The 14537-nt window shown below is 39.6% G+C and overlaps 1 protein-coding gene across 1 annotated transcript in view; it reads left to right on the forward strand.

Annotated features, from left to right (window-relative positions):
• The window catches only part of LOC310956191 (rho GTPase-activating protein 26-like), an 86418-nt gene that overhangs the window by 1080 nt on the left and 70801 nt on the right, over positions 1-14537 (forward strand). The window lies entirely within an intron of this gene.

Consider the following 14537-nt stretch of genomic DNA (forward strand, 5'->3'; position numbering starts at 1 on the left):
ATGAGGCATTTAGAGGGAAGAGAGGGAGTGTGTAGTGCATGTTTGCATGTTTTACTCACACTGATAGTGTGTGAAAGGCTGTGATGCTGGTTAATGCTGATAAGGGGTTTAACTAACAGAATGTCCATCCTATAAAATAGCTGTTATAATGGACTTAAAGAGGTTTTAGTTATTTGTTGATGTGAATGAAAACCCGGAGAGGTGGGCACCAGGGTTAAGGGCAGTAATGCAAAACGGAAGGTTAGGCATGGTTCTGGCATTACAATCCTAATTGTTATATTTAGGTATAATGAGGATAGATATGGTTATGTTTAGTTTAGGTGAGGCTTTGGTATCGTTAGGAAAGGAAATGTCTTTGCCTGGATCCACAATAGTGCACGACTGGATCGAACTGCATGATGTTTTATGAAATTTCTCACTTATTTATCTAAAGTTGAATTTCAGAAATAGAATCGGCTTAAGGGTCAATAATGCTTACAATTTGACTCTGGTATCTGTTGGCTCTCGATGTACCTACACACAGTTCTGAAAAAACTACATTACAATATTAATGTAGAAATTCAACTTTCATTGGTGTATTTTACTGCCTTGGTTCAAATGTCTCCGCCCTGTCAAGCACAAGATCTTTTTTTATTGAATTTGTTTTGACCATAAACTCTGTTTCAACTGTTTCAACTTCACACTCCTGATACAGAAGATAATATTGTGTGTTGGTATAAAAAGAATGATTCACGCTGCTTGTATCCAAATCCTGAAAAGTCCAGCCTGTGGGTTAACCTGAACTTTCCACCCTTGTGTTATCTGCTGTACCTTTTTTTTTTTTTTTTAAACTACAGCTCACTCCTTTCTCTGTCACCACAAAGCCCAGTCAGCTGATGTGTGGCAATAAAGACAATTCTGCTTTTGTCCATTGGTGAGACCTAGAAATCAAACAGCATGGCCTGATTCACAGCGGTTGCGATGAGTGTGAGAGTCATTTGCTTGTTTGGTGCCATTGTAGCAGGCCGCTGCCTAACAAAGGGCACGTCAGCAGATTTTCCTAGTTAATCTTTTTATACCTGTACTACACAATACTGTTGACCTTTGCTGGCACATGAGATCAATCAGTTCCAAAAGTATTTTCGGCACCCTGAAGTTCTCCATGCACTGTAAATCTTTCCTGCTGCATCTTTCAGTTCACCTTGACCTCCTCTGTCTTCTTCTCGAGGCACTGAGTGGATGTGTGACTGTCCTGGGAAGCCCCTAATGTTTTTGTTAGGTTCTAATTGCTGCTGGAGGAGGAGCCCCAAAGTCTCCTGACAGCTTTCACATGTGTTTTTACTGTAATGACTACATGCATGTTACCACAGAAGGAGAAAGTGAAACATTTACGACATGCTACTCAGAATGTATACAGTGCTACTGTGGACAAATAGTGAAGCTCACTGTTATGTCGCTGCCTATCTTTGGGCTGTCTCTTCTCTTCACCCCGTGCTATTTTCTCTCTTTTCCTCAAAATAATTAAATAACTGTCCATCGTGGATGTGGTATCCACAGCATAAGCCCGTAATAATCATCCGTAGGGAAACACACTTCATAGAGTGTGGTCTATACCTACTCTGTAAAGTGTCCTGAGATAACTTTTGTGATGATTTGATGTATGTAGTTACATTAAAATCAAAGCGATATTTTAACCATTGTAATCCATGTCTGTCATGGCAATGTGGACATTGTGCTCAGAAGAACGGTGTTTGGCCTGTCTCCATGGTGGTCGCATTGGAGGTGTGGCAGAGCGCGATAAAGTGAAACGACACGTTTTGCCTCATTCGATGGATTTAAAGTATCCCTTTAATTAAATGAGTTATTCGTGTTTCTTGAGTAATCGTTTGAGCCCTACCACACACACACACACACACACACACACACACACACACACACACACACATACACACACACACACACACACACACACACACACACACACACACACACACACACACACACACACACACACACACACACACACACACACACACACACACACACACACACACACACACACACACACAGTCACAGTTTCAGTATAGACTTTGAAAACCACCAAGTCTCCCTTGAATAACAACTTTTGAGACACACACCAAGATGCACAAACGTGTGTATGAGTTTAACTGTGTGTTAGTCGGATGTCATTGAAGGGCAGATCTAGCTTGTTATTACGGAGTCTTTAGAAATGTTTGGTTCTCTGCTCCACCTCTAACATGACACGGCTCAATCAGCCAAACGAACCCTAATTGCCAGCTTGACATACACTGGTGCTGTGAGGGGAAAATGACACACTGTTTAGACAGTTTATGTGACACACTGACACATGATGTTGCCATGTGAGGTGAGGTAATAAAAGTTATTTTTTAAGTTCACCTCACTTGGCTCATGAGAGTATGTCGCTGTCATCTGTTCTAAGTGTCTGAATGGGACTCCAGACCTCCTTCTTTACTATCATCATCCTCACCATGTAATGTGGCAGAAATGTCATAATAAAATAATGTTTAAAATAACCACAACCACATTGTTTGGTGCTGCAGTCAATCAAACAGCCCCAAAGCTTTCCAGAAATTAAACCCGAGAGGTCCAACATTGTAAAAATTGAGATTTCCATGTCTTTTTTATTTAATTTATCATAAAGCAGATTGAGGTGCTAAATACTATGACAGTATCAACACGCTCAGAGAAATGCACACAGTGTGTGTTCAGAAACTGCATTTCAGGACTTCTGTACGGTTGTGATGTCATAGCTATACTATACAGTATATAGCTAAGTGCCGCCACATGCCATTACAGTCATTCCTTGGCTGCAATGATGGTGCAGTGACACCCAGAGTGTAGATAAGGAAGACCCAGAAACACTGACCAATCAGAGCAGACCAGTTTTCAGATGGGGGCTTAAAGAGACAGGTTCTAAAATGGAGCGTTTCAGACCGAGAGTGCTACAATTATGTTCAGACAGACAGTATGAACCTAATTAGTTTCTTGGATGTTAAAACATGTAAACGTTTTTCTAGCAGAAACCAAAAATACAAGTATGAACCTTTCTTTTTATTTTTATTTGTATTACCCTTTGTTTCAATTTTAAGTTGTAGAATAGATTCTGGGTAAAACACAGAATTATCCTAATTTATAGAACTTTTTCACATGAAAATTGACAAATGTTGAGACATTAAATATGTGGTACAAACACCTGTTTTGAGCAGCATCCGTTTGGGTTGAACGAAAAGTGTAACAGACCAGTTGTAATCAGTCAGTCAGTAATTTACATTAAAAAAAAAGATCAATCTATGTTAGCAGTAATGAAACTCAAATGGCAGAGGTGACAAGGCTAATGGTGCATTCATGTGCTCCTTGGATTGCCCCATTTTCCGAGTTGGGAAGTCTTTCTTTAGACTTTGGTGTATTACCAACCTTTAAGTTGTGAAGTGGAAAGAAGTAGATGCTTCAAAGAATTTGTAATTTATTGCTCAGAATGTTATACTGCGTTGATAGCTGTTTCCAGTATTTGTGTGATAACGAAGAGTAAAGGAAACGGATCAGGAGAGCCATGAAACATGATCAGAAGCTCATTTTTCAGACAAGACACCACATGAAGGCAGCACAAATGCACCATCTTGCAATGTTAACAAAAGTGAAAATTAATTGGATCTGCTCCAAATTTCAATGGGTTCTTTTTTCATGAAAATCATGCCAGTAGGTTTATATATATATCCAATGCATACATATATCCAATACCTACAACTAGCTTGGAGTCCCAGGGCTCAGCTTTCATGGACCAGTGTTTCACAATGAGGTCTTCGTCCGCTGCCGCTGCATTGACAATGCTGCTTCCTGGAGTTAGGGATGTTTTAGTCTGAGAGTCATTGCACAGTAACTATCAAATTCTCAGGCACATTTCACAGGCACGAAAGCACGCACGCACGCACGCACGCACGCACGCACGCACGCACGCACGCACGCACGCACGCACGCACGCACACACACATGCATGTGTAACAATGAAAGCGTGGCATATCATTCTGTTATATGCGTAGATATCATTAACCATTAAATTGAGCTTTTTGGCCCCAGAGGACTGAAACATGAGAGAACACAGCTGTTTGAGTCCCGTGTTAGTGTTGGCTGTTTGTGCATGTACAGTGTGAACATGGATATAGTGCATTTCTTAACTAATCACGTGGCCAAGTGACTTCTTTGTGCACAGCATTGCCTACAGTGTGGAATCTTAGAGTGTTGGTCTCCTGACCTTCAAAGATCAGAGGACATGATGCTAACTGATGGAGGGTTAACATGTCAGGAGGACAGATACATGTATGGTGATACAGCGACATACAAAGACAGTAAAAAGAAAATATGGACAAAGAAAGAAGTAAATGGTGGATGACCCAAGGAAACAATGTGTGATATAACATATAATTTGTCAAAATGTTGTGAAACACATCATCTCAACTTTGCACTAAAATAAGAACATAATATCGAAAATACAAATTTCACTAGATGACTACTCTTATATTGAGTCTAGATTTGGTTTAGACTTAAGAACATGTTTTCAAAGTAGTGAAAAAATCAGATGTCGTTTTTTAAGGGATAATATATGAGTTTATGTAAATTAGAAATTGTTTCAATTTATCAATAGCTTGGGCATGACAGGGAAGTCTGTCTCTGGTGTAATTTGGATAAAAATGGGCAGGCTGAACTGTATCATTTCCTGTGACTATTATAGGCCTATATAATTGTCTAGATTTAGCCAATAAAACAATTCCTTTAGGCCCTTTGGAGAAATGGTTGATGCCTAAACTTTTATGAACATAGCTCAAAACTACAATTACTCTCCAAGAACCACTGATATATGAAAATTACATAGTGAACTGGTTGTCCTGTACCAAAAAGTACAGTATATCAAAGGCTTGACCCTAAAAGCACACACATTGTTCAGGCATGTATGCTCTGTTGTGTGCGGCCTGTTACTGGTTAAAAACAGCCCTCCGACCATTAGCACTGTCTTAATAATGGCTTAGGTTTCAGGCATTTACTCTGGCTTCAAAATTGAACCATTAACTGCCCCTAGCAACCTCACAAATAAGCTGCGGGCTATGAGAGCTTGTGTGTGTTTGAACAAGAGAAGAAGAAGTGGGAATTCTCTGCGACCGACCACCAATCCACATCTCTCTCAATCTTGTTCTGTCTTTACCTTCTGTCTCTGTTTTTCTGCAGCCACCCACTTCGCTGTTGGTGAGTAATAAGAAGGGTAATAGCAGTCATTCAGGGGCTCAACTGTCAACTGTGCTGATAGATGAGGGTCACAGACACACACAAATGCACACCACACCATAACTAATTCTCAATTATGGCTGATGGAGGGAGTGAGCCCTCTTTTAAAAAGGCCCAGAGCAAAGTAAGAGTATGTCAAGGGGCAAAAGAAAGAGAAAAAGAGTGTGGGTAAGAGAAAGAGGAGGTGGGGGTGTAGTTCTCTCACAATGGTGTTTTAAAGCGGACATGGCCTTATTTTCTACCCGTCTATAGAGGAGCACAGCGATCTAGATTGTGGTGAGAAGAAGGGGGAGAGGTAGAGGGGGGGCGTTGGAAGCAAGAACCAGGCAGAGAAAAGCGAGGCAGGGTGTCACTGTCTGAAGGCGTTCTTCTGCAGACGTCAAAAAGAGGAGAGAAGGGTGTGTGCGTCTGTGTTTTCATGCATGCAGAATAACGTCTGAAGTTATTAATATTCTTGATTTGCATATGCGTGTTTCCCATTATATCAGTACATTTCTGCTTGTTAGAAGGTGTGTGTGTGTGTGTGTTGCCACTGCAGTACAGCACAGTGGGGGTTGGGGGTCTTCCTCTGGCTGTGACGTAGTGTGGAGGAGAAGGAAATTAGGGCACGACTCAGCTCAGCTCTGCTATTGTTGCCTCGCTTTTGTAAGGGGGCAGACACACGCACATGCCATTACTGACTTTTCACATGGATCAAAATTATATAAAAAATGTATATTTGTAGCACAAACACCCACATTTAGAATTTTGCAGCAGAACAGGTTTTGTGTAAGTAATTATTTGTTGCAAAACACTGGGATTTTGTGTAAGAATAAAATAGAATATAATAGTCTAGTATATAATACTTAAACAATTTGCCTCAACACATTTTGACATTGGCAGCCACACACTTGAACTCCTTGTGCTTTGGTTGCAAGGTATTTTGTATTTGTACATTAGTATGTGGAATTACTCATGATCATATACATTTCTTTAGATTAGGCAGTAACAGTTGGATTATGGGAAAACTACTTATGTCTCATCAACAGGTTGCATTCATTAAGAACAGCTATGTTGCCTAGTACATATACTGTATAATATGCTCATTAAAAATCTATCAGGGTCATAAATCAGGTCATGAAGTGTCTGTAAAATGCACTTCTAAGCAAACAGATTCGTTGCAGAAATGGCATGTGTATATGCACGGATCGAAAACTTGCAGAGCTCATAACAATCACCACAGAAGTAAATCTCTAGCTTCAGCGTGCTGCTTCATCTCATTACTTAAATCTTTGATGTAGAGAATTGGGCCTGCCTGGACTCCAGCTGAACGGAAGCTGGTAAATATTTTAGCTCAGGCGCTTATTTAGTTACACTGCGGGCAATGATAGCTCATAGATTCACTTTGGCATTACTTACTTGTGTGTTTTCTCTCTCATGTCAATATGTGACTTATTTTTGCCACCTCCACTGTAAGCCCCAAAGAAGCATACACATGTGACATGATGACATATTTCCTTTTTTCACTAGGCTGTTGCAGTCGTGCAGAAGTGTTGCTGTTCACACATGCATCCCCTTGCCCATGGTTTACTCTGGTTATTTATTCAGGCAGTCTTCATATAATCAAATTGTATATTAAATAGACAGGCAGAGGCAAGAGAGAAGAATGTAGATATACAAAATGATTTAGGAACACAGCGTTTTTTTTTTAGCTTTATGGGGTTAGATAGAAAAATGTGTCATCAGAGGCAGTGAAAGAAGGACTTGTTTTCTCATGGTAAAGATAAAAATACATTTAGAGCAATAACTTAATTATAATTCAACATGTTAGCATTTAAGACTACATGAAACTTTGAAGAGGGAAGTGGGATTCACACATAAACACCAGAATGTTTAAATTTAAATCTGTAACGCTTCAGCACACCACCTCATCACCTTCAGTGATGGGAACGCTCTTCTGACACTTACAGTAACATAATTGCCGTCTGTGGTGTACCTTCTAACATACAGATGACTCAAACTCTATATCTGTTCGGCCCCAAAGTCACAGTTCTGGAGAAGGAGAACGATTTCTAATGCTGCTCATTGTTGAAAATAGAAAATGTGGAGTTTCTTGTACAGAACACAACTGGTTCAAACAATACACACCTACTGACATCAAGTAGCGTTACTGTTGTTTTAGTTTTATAATGTTGCAGCATCATTATATTAAAATGTCTAGGTGTAGCAAGTGAGCCCTCACAATCAAGGCTGTCTGTAAATATCCCCTCAAAACATGTTTTAAGATGTATATGAACATTTGAATTGTATGGTTTTACATCTTAAACTGAGATGTAAGGTGAGCACAGAAAAACTTCCCATGTTCAGCAGATACACGTCTAGTATCAAACTTTACACATACATCATTCTGCACAAGGTTAAACATTCAAGTGGCGTTAACAATGAGTAAAACACATTTTGAGTGGCGGGGAACTTCAGAAGCCATGATTGAGAATATAGAAAAACCAACTTGATAAGGATAATGTTCTTGACTTGAGCCTCAGTTTCTTGGTCTTGTTCTCCCTTAAAGATTGAACTGGTTCTGTAAAACCAGAAAACCTGGCAAAATAACTTTATTATTAATAGGATTATTATTATTATTATTATTATTATTATTATTATTATTATTTTAGAAAAGTATTACTCTTGTTTTTTTTTCTTTCTTTTGCTGGCTACACATGAATTTGATCAAGATACTAAACTCTTGAGATAATAAAAGCACAAGGAGTGGAGGAAGACAAAAGGAAAGAACGTGAACTCTGAGGAATGCTCTTTAACTTTCTGCACACGGCTACCTGACCATTGCTGTTAGGTCATAAAAGAGACAGCTGCGCCTTTCACAGCTGCTTAAAAACCGGCTTTTACTGCAGGTGGTTATGGATGCAAGTTGTTTAATTGGAGCTGTGTTAACAGCAGATGGAAGGTGGTGAATTGTTGCACCTGACACCCCACCTTCGTCCTCCTGCATGACAAATAAACAGCAGCCCGATGGAGCTTTTATGTCAAGATAGTGTTTCACTTTAAAATTTATGACAAACTTAGACACGGAGAAGGGCTGTTATCTTGTTAAATAAGCAGGATGTTACAGTTGATTGGAACCTAATGTACCCAATAAAAATAAAGAATTTCCATCTATGTCAACTGGCGACTAGTCTGGACTCTTTTTACTGAAAATTTGAATGAAACAGAGCTTCAGAAAATGTTTTGAGATTATTAATTTGCCAGTAGGCCCCCAGGAAGAGTCAAAGGTTACTTATAGTACATACTGTGTGTGTTGTCTCTGTAGATCTGACCTAAGGCTTATTTTCAGTGTCCAACCTGACAGGATATTGTCCTTTTGGACGTTACAAGACTTGAATGACTTTGTTTGCAGAATTTTATGACGTTTGATGAAGAAAATAAGCCTCAGTGTAATAATGCCCATAAACTGGGAAGCTACTGACTAAGGTTAAATGTTGAACACCAAAGGAATGAAATGCAGGTTCTTTCTATCCTACAGGGAAATGACATGTCAGTTGAAGACAGGGAGATTTATCTCAACCCCTGAAAAATAAATATTCTGCTCGAGGTTATCATTAAGTCCTGAGCCTGCAGTGTTGTGCTGTCAATCCCAAATTCAAGACTTGTGTGATAATGAACTCCAAACTCTCAGCCCGGTGGAGAGAAGGTATGGCTTGCAACCCTTAAACAAGGAGTTGGTTCCAGAAACCAGGAAAACTTACAAAAGTAGCAGATTTAGCCTGACAGGTGTGGCTTAAATCGAACAGAAATACACCCACACACACGCATACTCCCATACACATATACACACACAAGCTGACACATGTTGTTGATAAAATAGCTATTTTCCTCCCACATCAAAGCTCTTAAAGTGAGTCAGAGAAAAAGGAGAAGAGTCAGTGTTACAGGTCTGAGGCCGGCGTGGTGTTCTTATCCGCCTGAGTCTGGAGGCTGGAAGGGGAAAGCCGGTTGTTGTTGCCCAGGAGGGACGATACTGTCTTTGATACAGGAGAGAACAATCCCTCTTTGTTGAGTTTAAGAAGCCACTCATATTTTATTTTAAGCTCCAGGGTCTCTGTTTTGAAAGCTCACTTCATTGTGGGCAGGAAGGAGAAAACATGTCCTGGTTTTCCTGTGGCCACTTGACATTATGTTGCTTTGCATTTATTTAAGTACTGTGCATGAGTACTCATTTTGATGTACTTTATTTTAATGTCAGTTTATACTACCCTACTATGGAAATGGTTACTTAACAAATTGACAATTCGCAATTTACAAATGAGTTCTGATTTATATAACTTCAACATAATTAGTAATTTGACTTTTGATACTTTAATGACATTTTGCTAATAATTCATAGTTGTACTCATCTATCATTTTCAATGCAGGACTTTGACATGCAATGATAATCGTTGTTGTTACTTTTAGTTAAGTAAATGATCTGAATATTTCCACCAGCATTTGTTGAGGTTCAGTTTATCCTGTGCAGCAGCAGCAGCAGCTGAGTTTGGTAAGAAGAAAATAATAAATAAATATAATAAAGAAGAGTTGTGTCAGGCTGGTTATACAGTGTTACTGGTTGCAGTGTTCAGCTATATTTCTGATTGCATATATTTTCCACAAAAATATTGTTTTCTTGACAAGCAAAACTGTTGCTTCCTCGCTGTTGCTACATCTTGATTGCAATTGCATTCTGTATGCATTGGTAAGCATATAGCTAATGAAGCAGACATGCTCTAACCTGACTATCGCCGGATGAATTTCACTCTGTCTTGCTTCCGCCTTGACTCCGCCTAGCTCCACTCAACCATCTGCGGTTGCTCTGTAGGAAAGTGATCTCAGGTGGTTGAACCAATCAGGGCCGCCAGGCATGGTTTTTATAGATATGACATAGCCGAGAAGTGACTGTTGTGATTCAGACGACAATGGCGGCTTGCATCGAGGTAGCAGGAGTCAACATCAATGCTGCTATTTCATCCGTGTTGTCCAATCTAGTGAATATGTCTTCTCTAAAAGAACACCAGAGAACGGCTCTGAAGGCTTTTGTTGGAGGAAACGGTGTTTTCGCCCTTCTCCCGACCGGGTTAGGCTTTTCCCTGTGCCGCTCTCATCAATGTCACGGGTTGGTTTCAGTGTGAGTGGTTAAAGTAGCACGTCAATAATGATGACGGAGAAGTGGTTTATCCATTCATATGCAAGGATTTTTGATAAGGCCCAGCCTCCTGAAATCACTTTACTATGGAGCGATCCCAGATGTACGAGTGAAGCAAGGCGGAACAAAATTCATCTGGTGAGAGTCAGGCTAGGCATGCTCCTCTGAGGCTGTAAAAGGGCATTCTGGGAAATGTAGGATGTCTAAGTAATGCAGAAGTTGCTTGAGGGCCACGCCAAAAAAAGGGGCCACAAATCTCAAACATAAATGGCTCCAAAAATATTCATATAATAAACTATAAAAGTATTGTAGCTGCAAATGGATGAGGAAGAGGTCATGTGCTATATTTGATCTCAGTGAGTTGTACGACTGCACGTACAGCCTGCTGAGCTCCTAGGACACCTTTTTAACACAATCCTCTTTTATTGGGATTGTGAGCTCTTGTTGTTTTTCTTTTTAGATTCTTTTCTTTGAACCATGACTTTAAATCTTTTCTTTTTGTGTCAAGCATGAAAAAGACAGTTTTTGTGTCCGTGCAGGAAGATTGATAAAAAAAGATCCCCATCTGTTCAATACACAAATGAATTGTTATGTTTGGGGAAACAAATAACAACATGATAAATGTTTTTGACCTATCCAGGGAAAGGTGAACCCACAGCCTTCCCCTCCCCGGTTATCAAGGACAATCAAGAGTTTATTTTGAAATTAGAAATTATTTATGTGAACATTTTTTCGCATTTCATGGGATTTTAGAAACATGACATATGACTGTACTTATCAAGAAGCTTCAGCTTAAAACTCATCTCCTTAGTAGCGACTTTATATCCTCAATATCTGGTTAGTTCATTAGAGATATCACACTCTTCTCTTCCTTTTTTACCAATATGAAATCTCGGCATGGTGATAGAGAAAAGTCTGACTCTAATTTCCTTCCTCGCTACATGTTTTTGATATAGGCGTTAAAGCATTGTGTTAAAGCGGGACAATGATTAACATGTAAAAAGTCAACATCCCACATTTAACCCTGAGAAGGCTTTTTTATCACAACCTAATCTGATACCAGAGGCTTGATCCATAAAGTAGGCTTACCAGATAAGCTTATTTTGGTTAGTCAAACAAATGTCCAGTTGCTTTGTTTCCATAAAGTCAATTCAACATAGTTCAAGCTCAGTCACTGTATCAGGCTAACTGTCAGGCTAAGGGTGAGTTGTTGCTTAACCAGTGTTCCTGTAACACTGACCCAGCGGGGAAGTTATGATTTTCAACTGACTTTATGACGTGTTGCCAGGGGCGTACCACCAATGTCTGGACTCTATATAGAAGCAGTCTCTGTGTCTCTCTATAACGCTTTATTTCCTGAAACCATAGGATTAATCAGGATTAATGAACATGCCCTAAATAATGAGTGTCAGTTTTCTGATAGAAGTAGTCGTTAAGAGTTACAGTACATGTTGCCTAGTGATATTCAATTTCCACCACTACTGCAACTTGCTGGAATGCTTCTCTAACGCCATACCTGTCCCTTCAACCGCCGCTGCTTCAGGAAATGTTTTGAGATGTTTTTTTAATTTGACTGCCTGTAGGCCCCCAGGAAGAGTCAAAGGTTACTTACATACTTTGTGCGTGCATCTGTGTATATTCGTGTTTGAGTGTGTCTCGCTCTGTAGATCTGACCCAAGGCCATACCTGTCCCTTCAGCCAAAACACTCTTTTAATAAACTCCGGGTTCACTAACTATGTTGTTGGTGCTTTGTTTTTTCTGTAGAGATACTTATCATACCACTGCAGAGGTTAGGTGTTATTTTGAGCAATATTAGTGGTTAAAATGCCATTTTAATGCCTTCACCAAATTGCTCCGGGCTAATCAGTGTTAGCCATGTCCGGCTGTTTGAGACTCTCCCAGATTTCTCCGTTAATAGTTTTTACACCAAAAAACTATCTCCATGGCATATTTGATATATGTAAGTGCCGAAAAAGACCATGGCATGATTTTGCGCCGGAATTACACTTAAAAGTCTATATTAGATGTATGAATCCTTCATATGTTTCTAATAGTAGGAGCTGCTCGTTGGTCAAGAACATCGCCGCTCTCTCTTTAACACTGCTGTTTGCCATGGCGTACCGATTAGATCCATGTTCGACCTCTCAGGCTGCTTAAGAACAGCATGCACACGCCATTGTCTTGACTACTTGAACCTGTCTCTAATTAGTCTCATTGTGTGAGCTTCGATCGGCCTTTATGGAACCTGCTGACTTTTTTTTAGGTTCATTCAATTCAGATTTTTTTTTATATTAACCCATCCTTCTTCACCTTCTTTTTCTCATCCTCCTGTCCCTCCTCGTTTCCTTTTGTCAATCTGACATGGAAATTCCTGTTACCCTTCTTGTTTCATCCTGTCTCTCTCATCCTGTTTCCCTCCCTGATATAACTCTGTTTTGTGTTATTAAAAAAAGTTCTTGCAGAAGATCCCGATGTTATGTTATGATATGGCAGAGGAGTGAAGGCGTATTAAATGGAGTGCAGGAGCCTCTAACTCTCTCCGTCACTCCCATTGTTTCATTTTGTACCATTACAGACATGACCGCTTGTTGGCCTGGCCTTGTGATGCGTTTCGCCAGAGGTTGTGTTATTTTTATAACAATGAGACAGGAGCAAACCCCCACTGTGGTGAAGTAATCATACCAGGCATCAGTCTGAAGCAAACACAGTAGGCTAGTTTAATGATGCAGTTCAGAAAAGTACCACTATATTGCTAGTTGTTGCTAATATACTTTATAATATAATATACTGTATGGGAATCTGTGCTGGAGATGAATGCAATATGGTCTCGAGAAGGAACGGATGCACTGAATAATTGAACACAATACAGTGACCGGAGCTGAGGCGTGCCCTCTCTGTAACTATTGCTGTTCTGGTGGAGAGTCAGCAGTCTTACACATGCAGGCAGATGGAAAACTGCAATGAAAAAGGAGGACAAGTAAATAAAGACTTTACGATTAACAATATAGTCTACCTGTTTGGAGGAGGCAGTCTAATCTCACCCTACGTTCAAAATGAATCCAAGAAAAAAAGCTTGAGGTGGTGCAAATGCATGCAAAGTAAGTGGAAGAAGAAAATGTTTCAGGTTTCAGGTTTCAAGGCAGTGAAGTGACCCAACTTAGCTCACGGTGGTGCGAAGTACAGTGCAAATGTGCTAACCACTTTAAAAAATAAGGACTCTTTTAGACCATTTATTATTGAACTGCAGGGGAAATGTGTCTGTTGGATACCATGGACCAAATAAGTATTTTTGTTGCCTGAAAGACAAGTATACTGTATATAAAAGGGGTCAATCGCAGTGATAAAGCCACATTAAATATCCTTCAACATATTCTGCAGATCAACAAAGTTTTATATATCCCTCACATTTACTCTTCTGGATTCATTGCAACTATCTCCTCAGCCCCATTTCCAGCTGCAGCAGCAAACAATCTGATAATGACCTATTGCATTAAGTCACGTATGATAACTTCCAAATGGATTCACGGACCTGCACAAGATTTTGTGGAAAGACTGGTCTTTAGCCAAAGGACAGCTGAAGTATTTGTAGAGTTGTGTGAATGCATGAAGGCTTGGATGCATGCGTGTACACGGGCACAGCTATTGCAAATTCAAACCTGTTTAAGAGAAATAAGTTGTCTGGACATATTGTTCCAGCATTACAAATGAGTACCAATGTTGCTCCATGTCTGCGGGGTGTGTAAATAGACAATCATTCATTAACCTGGCATTAATCGTTTAGGGCAGTGTGTCTGTTTGTTGTATTGGCCCCTCCAAAAAATCACATAATATTCATGTATGTGTCGGGACTCCATGAACATGACAATTGAGAACTGACCAGTTGTGGAGTCAATTTCAATGCATTATTAACCAATTAAGAACAACAGAGCAACTTTAAATGTATACATTTCATGTTTTAGTTTTCTAGATCACACCTAACAATTTTATTGTTTTACTTACACAATTTCTTTTGATACGAGAACTCTAATTTTTTCTATTAAATTAACAGTCTTACTGTACATCAGTAGGTCA

Source organism: Echiichthys vipera (assembly GCF_963691815.1).
Source record: "Echiichthys vipera genome assembly, chromosome: 14".
NCBI lineage: Eukaryota > Metazoa > Chordata > Actinopteri > Perciformes > Trachinidae > Echiichthys > Echiichthys vipera.